At 32.5% G+C, this 265-nt stretch overlaps 1 protein-coding gene across 1 annotated transcript in view; it reads right to left on the reverse strand.

Moving 5' to 3' along the window:
• LOC119588557 (golgin subfamily A member 6-like protein 22) overlaps positions 1–265 on the reverse strand; it is a gene marked incomplete in the record, with an annotated part of 70129 nt that continues 69864 nt past the window's right edge. Inside the window, 1 exon segment of the mRNA XM_037937197.1 lies at positions 1–265.

Consider the following 265-nt stretch of genomic DNA (forward strand, 5'->3'; position numbering starts at 1 on the left):
GGGGGGGGGGGAATCTTAAAATAAGAAAGAAAAAAATCTATCGATGTGCGATCTAACAATATTTTTCTTAGCCATTTGAAACCACTTTATCACGACTTCATTTGACAAACTAAAACTTGTTTTTATTATATTTACAACTTTCCTTTTCAACTTTACTTTACATTAATAAGCACGTTTAATTTGACGATTCTAATGAAGCGAGTTCAAACAATCATTCACGGTGTCCGATGACACCAAAAATATTTTTTGGGACTGAACAATAGCC

This window comes from Penaeus monodon, chromosome 24 (genome assembly GCF_015228065.2).
Source record: "Penaeus monodon isolate SGIC_2016 chromosome 24, NSTDA_Pmon_1, whole genome shotgun sequence".
Taxonomy (NCBI): Eukaryota; Metazoa; Arthropoda; class Malacostraca; order Decapoda; family Penaeidae; genus Penaeus; species Penaeus monodon.